Source organism: Megascapheus bottae, unplaced genomic scaffold (assembly GCF_031878675.1).
Source record: "Megascapheus bottae isolate mThoBot1 unplaced genomic scaffold, mThoBot2.hap1 HAP1_SCAFFOLD_118, whole genome shotgun sequence".
Taxonomy (NCBI): domain Eukaryota; kingdom Metazoa; phylum Chordata; class Mammalia; order Rodentia; family Geomyidae; genus Megascapheus; species Megascapheus bottae.
Window position 1 is genome coordinate 483,248 of NW_028327300.1, and position 10,782 is coordinate 494,029.

At 43.5% G+C, this 10,782-nt stretch overlaps 1 long non-coding RNA gene across 2 annotated transcripts; it reads left to right on the top strand.

Moving 5' to 3' along the window:
* Positions 1–1,812: 1,812 nt before the first annotated feature.
* On the top strand, positions 1,813–6,893 carry LOC150040144 (uncharacterized). Of its 2 annotated transcripts, none has more exons than XR_016534064.1 (4): positions 1,813–1,865; positions 4,006–4,159; positions 5,811–5,867; positions 6,511–6,893. It is a non-coding gene; the product is annotated as an uncharacterized LOC150040144 (long non-coding RNA). The 2 variants fall into 2 exon arrangements; XR_016534065.1 differs by having other exon boundaries at positions 6,246–6,560.
* Positions 6,894–10,782: the final 3,889 nt, after the last annotated feature.

A 10,782-nucleotide genomic window follows, 5' to 3' on the forward strand; every position in this document is an offset into this window, starting at 1 on the left:
CCATTGAAAGCATAGATGTAGGTATACCAGAATGAAGTAAATTTTAGGATCTATTATAAAGAGATCCATATGTAACATGCTTGTATGAGACTGACATCTCATGCCTGTAAGGCTCAGATCCACCAAAAATCCAGAAGTAGAGCCTAGGCTCAGCTGGAGAGGAGGAAGCTGAGGGACAGAGCCTCAGTCTGGAGAGGAAGAAGTTGCAGGACAGAGCCTAGGCTCTGAGTTCAAGACCCAGTAACCACTCCGCCAAACACACATTTGTCTGAGTATGAGTCTCTATCTACGTATCTCTTTTTTATCTGTTTTTTGTTTGTTTTGTTTTGTTTTGTTTTGCCAGTCCTGGGGCTTCAACTCAGGGCCTGGGCATTGTCCTTGGGCTTTCTCAAGGCTAGCACTCTACCCCTTGAGTCACAGCACCACCACTTTCTGTTTTCTCTGTGTATGTGGTACCAAGGGATTGAACCCAGAGCGTTGTACATGCTAGATAAGCACTCTACTACTAGGCCACACTCCCAGCCCCGTTATCTGCTTTTATATGTACACTTACATTTATTAAATGTACCTAAACTACATTGAGAAGCCTACTTTTAATAAATGCATTTCTGGCAAGATTTGTAAGACTAGTATTTTGAGGAACAGTTCTTCATTTGAAATGCTTTGGTTCTATTTAATTAAAAAAACACAACTATACACCTATGCTACTTAAAACAGTTTCTTTTAAAAAATTATAAATCATTGGATAAAAGCTTATTCTTTTAGCATCAAAGGAGTCAGCTGCACAAATGTACAGTGACTTGGGTTGGAGGTTAAAGTTAATTAACCAGGCAGAATCAGGTCCTTGACTAACCTGCAGCTGTTGGGCTTAAGGTTTGAATCTTTTTTTTAAGCCTCCAGATACAAAGACAGACCCCAACTGGTTCCATCTAAGTTCAGCTATTTTGAGTTGAATCTAAACAGAGAGGAGGAGGGCTCAAGTTGGGGGCACAGGGAGGGGTTTCTCATTTCTCAGCTACGTTAATTCAGCACAGAGACATTTCTGATGCCTTACTCACTGCCTGTGGAGAAAGCTTGAAATAGCCTTGAGGGTATGAAAAGAGGGGAAAAGAAAGCAGTGTATCTTAAATATCCTGTAGATTTTAGGAGCAGAACAACTGTAATTTCCTTAATTCTTACATGAGCTCCGAATTCTTTCCTTTTTCTCATGCATAGGAGGAAACTGAGGCTGGCAAGGGCAAATAATTTTCCCCCCCAAGGCCATCCACTTGGTCAGCTGAGATTTGAGTCCCTGACCAGTGAGGTCTACACATCTTAGGATAGTTCTATCAGGCTAGGATTTGCAAGTTGATGCTTATCTGCAGTGGACAGGATGGGGCCAGTTTAGGAGTGACGAGGTCCAGGGGACCCATCTTCTCATTCTTGTGAAGTAGGAAAAAGTAGTTTTGACAACAGTACATGCAGACATGAAGTCTAACAGGGGAGTCATATGAGTTTTGAGGATAGAGATGCTAGAGAAATTCCTTGTTTGCTTCAAAATCCTTTCCTCTGGAGGCCTTCAATCATTCATTTGTGTCTCATAGTCAGCATAAATGTTTTCTCCAGTCAGAAGGGAGCTTTTTAGAGTCAAACATTGTCCAGAAGCAGAGTGATGAAGATGCGGCCCTCTGTGTGAGTACTGGACCCATGCATCCAGCTTCCTGTTTCCATGCAGACATTGCTAATCACTCACCGAACATGTCCCTACTTGATGTGGAATGGAGCGTGCAATATTTCCCAGCACAGCCCCTCAGAGTTCTAGAATTAGGTAAACAGATTAGCATTGATAATGGAACCTGTCTGTTATGCAAGCAGTAAGTGCAGTGGTAAGCATACATCTGGGAGCCAGATGTTGAGATTTGAGAGGGAGGGGATGAGACAGAGACAGATAGAATAGTTTAATTCAGTGATTTTTAGTCCATGACTAGCTGCTCACAAGGGATGACAGGGTTGGGGAGTAAGGAGCTAAAGTTCTGGAAACTACCTGACTGTTAGTTAGTTAGTTAATTAATTTTCTGTTGGTCATGGGACTTGAAGTCTGGTCCTGGGCACTGTCCTTGAGCTCTTTTTCTTTTCAGGCTAGCACACTGCCATTCTGAGCCACAGTGCCACTTCTGGTTTTTAGGTGGTTAATTGGAGATAAGAGTTTCATAGACTTTTCTGCCCCTACTGGCTTTGAACCTTGATCCTCAGATCTCAGCTTCTTGAGTAGCTAGGAATGCAGGTATGAGCCACCAGCACCTGTTTTATTATTATTATTATTATTATTATTATTATTATTATTATTATTATTTATTTTTTTGTACTGGGATTAAATTCAGGGCCTTGTGCTTTCTAGGTAGGTGCTCTATTACTTGAGCCCTGTTCCCAGTCCCTTGGCTTTTAGTTTGGTTTTCAGATAGGTCTTGTATTTTCTCCCAGTTCAGCCTTGAACTGTCATCTTCCTACCTCTGCCTCCCAGGTGGTTGAGATTATAGGCAACTTTCAACAACCTTTCTTTTCTTTTTAAATCGGAGGCACTGAACAATCTATAGTCAAAATACATTTTTGTTTCACTCAAATACTTTTAAGAAGCTGTAGCTTCTTGAGAAAGTTTGAAATTCTCCATGGTGCACGCTCCTTTCTGTGTCCTCCAGAGAAGGTTGAGACATTTTCCTGGAAAGGTAATTTTGGCTCTAGTGAAGATGTCACCATCTGCTTGCCTGCCGGGCAGCTGGCCTGGCTGAAGGAGAGCTGGGGCTAGCTGCTTTGAGATCTGGGAGAGTAGGAGGTCCAGGGCACAGGTTGGGGAGGGGGATTGTTTGTGGCTCCCAAGGCTGTTCTTGGGTAGGGTCTTCCTTCCCCAGGCGCCTGCTCAGTTGGGGAAGCCCCTCCAGCATCTCCCTCCGGCTGACTCTCGCTCCTGGCTTTCCTCCCCATCCTCTGTCAAGAGCTCCAGGCTGCCTGCCATTCCTGTTGGCACTGGCAGCAGCCAGAACAGTGCAGGCTTTCCTGGCAGCGGGGTCCATGACTGCTTCATTTCTCCTTCTGCTCTTTCACATTCTTCTGTCTTTTTCTCCATGGCCTGGTACCCAGCAGCCTGTGGCCAAAAAGGGCATTGATTACCTTTTTTTAAAAAGAAAAATTTTTTTTGCCAGTCCGGAGGCATGAGGCTTGAACTCAGGGCCTGAGCGCTGTCCTTGGGCTTTCTCAAGGCTAGTGCTCTACCACTTGAGCCACAGCACCGTTTCTGTGTATGTGGTACTGAGGAATCGAACCCAGGTCTTTGTGCATGCCAGGCAAGCACTCTACCACTAGGCCAAACTCCCAGCCCTTACCATCTTACCTCCCCCCTTCTCTTCTCTCAGCCTTCACCCAGTAGGGATAGATTGCCCGCTTTCCCTCCCTCCCTTCAACAGGCAAGTAACAGACATGGGACGTGGGCTCTGACATTGCACAGGGCTCGAGTTTCCCCCTATCCCCATTTCAACCACCAAACCAACAGTAGTGCACACCTGAAATCCCAGCTCCATGTTGAAGCATAGACAGAGGAGGATTATGGTCCAGGGGCCCACTGAGCTGTCTTCTAGAGAGATCTTTCTATCAGCCAGGCCTTGGTGGCTGACATCTATAATTTCTGCTGCTCAGCAGGCAATGATTGGGAAGATGGCAGTCTAAGGCCCTCCTGGGCAGAAAAGAGCCTATTTCGACAGACAAGTGGTGTGTGTGTGTGTGTGTGTGTGTGTGTGTGTGTGTGTGTGTGCAAGCCTGTACGCACACACGTGTATGGTTTGTGCTTTTTCCATTATCGGCAAGTGCGATCTTGGCAGACATGGGAAGATGACATGCTAGATGATCAGGTAGAGAAAGCACCTTAAAGAGGAGCAGTACACACCAGCCAGCATTCATTGATTACTGATCAGTGCATCTGTAAATATCTCAGACCCAACACTTTGACCTAGGTGCTCTTATGATCTCATGTTACAGGTGACTGAAGTGAATTGATGAATGAACTTGTCACTACCGGTGCTTGAACTCAAGGCCTCACACTCATATTCCTGCCTGCTATCCCCAGCTGCATGGCTGGTGCTCTACCACTTGCCACACCCCTAACTTCTGGCTTTTTGATAGTTTATTGGAGGTAAGAGTCTCAGGGACTTTTCTGCCAGGACTGGCTTTGAACCGCCATCCTTAGATCTTAGACTTCTGAGTAGCTGAGATTACAGGTGTGAGTTATCAGAACTCTTGAGATGAAAAAAGGAATTGCAAGGAGAGTGACTTTTCTAGAACATGAGAATGCTTGGGAAGGGTCCTTCTCTTCCCTTGGCCTTTCCCTCAGGGAGATGTCCTTTGTCCCCTTACTGGCCTGGTTGCAGCCACAGTGGCCTTATAACATCCAAAACAGCAGTGGCACCCTCCTTGGAGCCAATTGGTGTAACCTCAGAGGGGTGTGCCTGCAGCGGACTGATTTCTAGTTCTATTCTTCTCCCCTGGAGATGGGGAGGTGTGGATGGAAAACAGCAGCTACAGCAACAAAAATCTGAGGCTGAAGCCTAAGGCTGGATTCAAAACCTTTAATTCAGAGTGAAAGACTTTAATCAGGCTATAACTTGGCTCCATTCCTAAATGCTACCATGTTAAGAAAGGAAAAGAAATAACAACAATAATAATTCAGAGAATGCAAATAATAGTCCAACCTAAAGCCAGGAATAGGTCAAAACAGCTGTAGTTTCTCTGGGAATGAAACATTCCACTCTTTAAATTATTGCAAGGAAATGTATCTTGTTTTCCCCAACTGAGCCTGGAAGTGAATTTTTAAAAAAAATCTATTACTGCTAGTTACTGATTCAGCAAGAGTTGCTTTATTGTTATTGTTGTTGTTTGCTTTTCTTTCCCTTTTCCTTTGCAAGCCACTGTCCACCTCCATCTTTTTCTGCCCTTTTTCTCCTGGGTGTACCAGAGGAACCTTCTAAGTAAAAAACAAAACTTCACTTTGTGTGTGTATGGCCAAGATTCAAATTTGCTGATTCATTGGAAGGGGGGAGGGGCTGGCAGAATTGGAGGGAGAAAGGACCCATGGAGCCTCTCAGATGTAAATAATTCAGGGTTTGGAAGTGCTCATCTTTGGACGTATTGGAGCCATTGGGAGTGTGGACGGCTGGGAAGCAAAACTGCTGAGGCAAGCAGGAGAGAAGCAGAGTCACTGGCCTGGATTGGGTCAGCCAACAGAGCAGCTGCATGTGTTGGAGAAGCCAGCCCATGTGGGGCATGGCGGGGGGCCCAGATCTGGGGATCCCCGGACTCTCAGAACACATGAGGCTCAGTGTCAGGGGAGCCTCTTGTTACACAAAAAAAAAAATCTCAGGGAGGTGTAACACTCACAGCCTAAGAAAAGGGAACAGTGAAATCCTAAACAGTATTTAACAGGAATAAGTTAGTATGAGTGTATTCCTATTAATATACTATGAATGATATATTAATAACATTAATGACATAGTATAGCAATATATTCATGAGCTAAGGTTAATAGAGCTGATTCTAATTAGTATTAATAGAACTCTTACCACATACGAGGTTACTTTTCAAGTCAGGTAAGTATTCTCTCTCCTTTTTTGCGGGAATTTGAACTCAGGGCCTCATGTCTACTCAGCAAGCACTCTTCTGCTTAAGCAATGCCCCCAGCCCTCTTTTGGGGTTGATTATTTTTCAGATAGGGTTTTAATTTGAATCCTCCTACACAGCTGGGATTACATGTATGCGCTACCATACCTGATTTTTTTTCTTTGAGCCAGGTTCTCGGTCTATATCCCAGTCTGACCTTGAATTTGTGATCCTCCTGCTTCCTCTTTGTGAGTACTGGGATTCCATGAATTTGTGCCACTAAATCGCTGACATTGATTTCCTTTCCTTTCCTTTCCTCTCCCTCCCTCCTTCCCTCTTTCTTTTTTTATTTTTTCTTTCTTTCTCCTCTTCCTTCCCCTCCCCTCCCCTTCCCTCCCCCTCCCCTCTCCTCTCTCTCCCCCTCCCCTTCCCTCCCCTCCCTTCCCCTTCCCTTCCCTTCCTTCTTCTGCTAAACCAACCTTGAATTCCCCAGGACAAATCTGATTCAATCATGCTCTTTCATCCTTCTTCTAAATTACCAGATTCCACTGGCAAATATTTTTGAGCATGTTTACTTCTATGTTCTTTAGGAATATTGATCAGTAATTGCATTCACTGTCCAATAGGATAAGCCTGGATTACATGATGCTCCATGCAACTAAATCTAAATGGATTACATTATGATGTAAAATTGAAATTCCACTGCTTTGGATATTCCAGACACATCTGAAGTCAAATCCATGGATTAGAAGTCAAAACCAATAATATTGGATGGTACCAGCATGTCTATCATATTGGACAGCACAGAGAGCTTTCCCTGCAACCTAAGCTTTTGTATGTCTTTGAGCAGAGTTCAAACTTTGACGTTTATCTGTTGTCTTTTATCCTTAGTGTGGTGGTGGAGCTCTTTCCAGCCTTGGAAAAGAAACTCTGTGATGGATCATCTGACATCTGTTTTTTTTTCCCTACCCCTAAAAGTGTTCTTTAAATTCCCAGCCTAGGAGGGGGTCAGCTCAGTATTATGTAAAAGCAAGGTTTAGTTTCATTTAAAAAAGGGAAAGGTGTTTTAGTTTGGCCAGTTCTAGGCAGAACCCAGAAGTGCTCTTATAGGATGCATATTTCACAAACCAAGATTTATTCCAGAACAAAGCTCTAGCATAGCAAAGGTTTTGTCTGGCCAAGTGGGATCCATCCTTACTTTGCATGAGCAAACCTGCAGGTACAATATTTTACAAGGCACATCTCCTTTCAATAATTAAATACCTATGCCAGCATGTTGTAATTTCTAAGGACATAAAGATCACAGAGAAATAGAGCGCTTTATAGTCAAGCAAAGCTCAGGGAGGGTTGTAGATGGGGGGTGGTTTAGGGAGGGTTGTTAAAGAGGAGTATTCTGCTTAATGAGAATGAAAAGGAAATTGTAACTTGGTTCCAAATTGTTCACTGGGGTCAGGAGACATGGAGTAAGAAGGGCAGTGCTGAGATCTCAAGCCCAGCTGGGACTCTAGGATGGGCTCACATCATTGATTTTTTTTAACTCTGTGAAGGAAGGCTTTCTCTTGGACATCTTGTGTCAAATTGGAAAAGAGATTTTTGTAACGGACCCCTCCACCCACCATCAGAGGCTCTGTACGAATCATATCCCTGAGATGCTGCTGGGTTTAGACAAGCTAGGATTTCTAATGGTGGTTTTCCCTTTCAGTGACCTTGGGCAAACCAGTAACCTCTCTGACCCTCTCTTTCTTTTCAGGGAAACAGAACAACAAACCCCATTCTCTTAGTGTGAGATCTGTGGGCCAGCCCCACTACTACTCTCAAGAGCTCTTGCTATAACCGTGGCTGTGTGGGCCACTCTTTTGGGAGGAGTGTCATAGTCCCCCCAGCTGGGTGGTTGGGGGTGAGGGGTGTTTGAGGGGACTAATAGAGAGAGGGGAACATTTTCATCCTTCTCAGCCCCCATTCTTTTCTAAGTTAGGATGAAGTTTAGATCAAGGGCCAGGACCTTGACTCCCCCTGCCCCCATAATTGTGAGCGGTTAAAGAGGTTCAGGCGAAAAATACAGGCAATGGTCACAAAGGAGTTGGAGACTCATTGCCACCAGGAAGTCAAACACCATTGCGGAGTGAGGTGCTCTCGGAAGGCAATCGGAAGAGGATGTGTTTGGACAAGCAGGGATTAAAAAGAAGGGTATCTTAGGAAAAATGGTAAACACCATTGAGCATTATGAAGGGTTGGCAGTGCAAAGTGTCTGTCGGACTGTGGGAGAGTAAGCAGGATGTCCTCATAATAGTCCCATATGTGCCTGTGGTCCAACTTGATTTAAAATTTTATGTCTACAGGAGAAATGCCAGAGTAAAGAAATCGCGGGGGAGGGGTGTTTCCAGACATCAGGGATACCCGTGTGGCTCCACAAACAGCGCACGCACCTTTTTACCCAGACAGTTCTATTAATATTGGATTTCTGCTATGATTATAAAACATCATCCGACACAAGCTGTGCGGTAACATTTCTCCCCCAGCAACCAGGGAGCCCGGAGAAGCTGGATTGTCATTTGCAGGAGACAAATGACAATAATCCCTAGAGATGGGATGTGCAGAAAAAGATATAATCCTATTAAGAGATTGCCATTGTGCACGTTGCCTCTTGTGGTCCCAAGTGCAGATGCAGGAAGGAGACAAGGGGGCCTGTAACAGCTATAGGAAGGAGCTCTCCCTGCAGTTGGCAGTGACAGCGCCCTGCCATTTCTGAACAAGGGTCCTTGGGGTATCGGATCACAGTAAATGACTGAGGGGAAATGTACTCAAGAAAGGTGATAGACCTGAACAACTGGAGTTTCACTTCTGAAGGACCTGGAGGAAGCCTGGCCATGACTCAATTTTTTTCATATATTTTTATTGTAATTAATAGAAGGGTTACATTATATTCATCAGATAGAAGGTACATTACTTCATAAATATTGATACCCTTTCTCATGTCATGGTTCCCATTTCCCTCCCCCTCTCCCCATACATCTTGATTTTCCCCCTTCCCTCTCCTATTTCAATTAAGCGTATATAAAATATATCAGATAACAAGGTGAACTATTGTAACAATATGAGATAAAGGGACAGCAAAAGGACAACAATCACTCATTATATGGCTTCTGTTTCTATATCCTAGAGATCCTTTCATTTAGCATCATACTGTATGGCCTTATGTATCTAGGTTTTGCTCTATTGTGAACCTCTCCTAGGAGAGCCCAAGGTTTCTACTGATTATTGTAAATGAGGGAAACCATTGAGCCTATGTTCCTTTGAGTCTGGCTTCCTTCACTTAATATGATTTTTTTCTAAGTCTTTCCATTTCCTTACAAATGGGTGATGTCATTCTTTCTGAGAGCACCATAGAATTCCATTGTGTATAAATACCACATCTTGTTGATCCACTCATCAACTGAGGGACATCTGGGTTGGTTCCATATCTTTGCTATGGTGAATAGTGCTGCAATGAACATTGTTGTGCTAGTGGATTTAGTAGGTCCTTGTTTCTGGACGATTGGTAAATGCCAAGTAGTGGAATTGCTGGGTCATAGGGAAGCTCTATATTTAGTCTTTTGAGGAACTGCCATACTGCTTTCCATAGAGGTTGAACAAGTTTGCACTCCCACCAACAGTGTAGTAGTGATCCCTCCTGTCCACCTCCCCTCCAGCATCTGTTATTATTAGATTTCTTGATCCTAGCCATTCTAAATGGAGTGAGGTGGAATCTTAAAGTTGTTTTGATTTGCATTTCTTTTATGACCAGAGATGCCATGACTCAAGTTTTACACTCTTAGAGCAAACCCTGTAACTTCATTGGGTTGAGGACCAGGTAGTTGGAGTTCTAAGTATGTGTGAGATCCATCAATTGGTAAAGGATAAACTATTATTATTATTATTATTATTATTATTATTATTATTATTATTTTATTATTATTTGTGCCAGTACTGGGCCTTGAACTCAGGGCCTGGGCACTGTTCCTGAGCTGCTTTTTTTTTTTAAATTGTTGAAGGCTAGCATTCTACCACTTGAGTCACAGCTCCACTTCCAGGTTTTTGTTGGTTAATTGGAGATAAGAGCTTCATGGACTTTCCAGACCATGATCCTCATATCTCAGGCTGGCTTTGAACCATGATCCTCATATCTCAGCTTCCTGAGTAGCTAGGATTACAGGGGTAAGCCTCCAGCATGGGGCTTAAGGTCTCTATTTGAGTGATGAAAATGAAACCCTTTAATTCATGCTATGTTTTAATGGGAAATGGAAGGGAGTGAATATTCAATTTATGACACCAGGAAATGAGCACACGTGCACATGCAGATTTTAGTATTTAACAGTGAAGATTAAGACATTCACTGGCCCCCAAGCAATCACTTTGGATTATTTCATGCTCCATGCTTGCTACTCAGTAAGATACCAGCATGGTGTAGAAGAAGAGACATGAGTTTTAATAGTAGAGACATGTGGTGGCTTCAAGCCTAAGCACAACCATTTTCCAACTCTGGGACCTTGGGTAACTTCCTTAAACTCTTGCAACTTTGCTATTCTCATTTGTGCACTAGAGATACTATTCTCTGAAAAGTAGTAAAATATTAAATATTCAAGTAAATTATGATCAAAAAGAGTTACTTGTTTTTTGTCTTGGTGAAGGTTGACACCTCTTAGTTTACCTCTTAGGATCTCTTTCCTTCCCTTTCGGTTAATACTACTTTGATGATGGTGATAGTTGCTGCTGTTGTTATTATTACTATTATTTTAGTCCAGGTGGTTTGGATAGAGATCAATCTGATCCACAGGCAGATAGATATACCAATCCAGTCCATTTCTCTGCATCTATGGGATTGGTCCAGGGAGGTCATGTGATCAAAGATGGCCAATATGACCCCACTGTCTTTCTGGTTTCTAGAAGGAAAAGCTCTATGGCTCTTCTGGGTGCTGAAACTATATAAGAATATCCCTCGAGGGAGTGGTGCTGTGGCTCAAGTGGTAGAGCACTATCCTTGAGCACAAAGAGGCTCAGGGACAGAGCCCAGGCCCTGAGTTCAAGCCCCAGAACCAGCAAAATTGAACTCAAAATTGAGTTTGGGGCTTGAACTCAGGACCCTGCAGTTGTTATGCAAACACTCTACTGGAGTGACATCCCCAG